The sequence below is a fragment of the Pristis pectinata genome, chromosome 16 (genome assembly GCF_009764475.1).
Source record: "Pristis pectinata isolate sPriPec2 chromosome 16, sPriPec2.1.pri, whole genome shotgun sequence".
NCBI lineage: Eukaryota > Metazoa > Chordata > Chondrichthyes > Rhinopristiformes > Pristidae > Pristis > Pristis pectinata.
The window spans coordinates 41,461,311-41,461,668 of record NC_067420.1 but is presented as its reverse complement, the minus strand read 5'-3'; positions in this window follow the sequence as shown (position 1 = coordinate 41,461,668).

Below are 358 nucleotides of genomic sequence, written 5' to 3'. Positions count from 1 at the left end.
GAAAGTGCATGAGCTCATCGGAATTTTTGTTTTAACGATCAGCCAAGAAAATGGAGCCATGTTCCGCCACCTCTCACGGGAAGCCCGCAGAATGTGCTTGAAAGAAATGAAATCCCCCTTTCTATTGCTTCTGGAGGGCTGGTGTGAAGTTAGTTTAACCCGGGGGGGTGGGGGGGGGGGGAAGACGAACCCCAAAACAATTCTACACCGGGGCATTCTTTCCCCAGTTGGTCTACTTACGTGCCAGAACACGGGTTTTTTTTAAAAGCGTGTTCCAGCACGTCATAGACGTAGACGTAATGTAAACTGGAAAATTGCCAGCGAGAGGCGGAGTATAAAACAGGAACGCTCCTGTAGC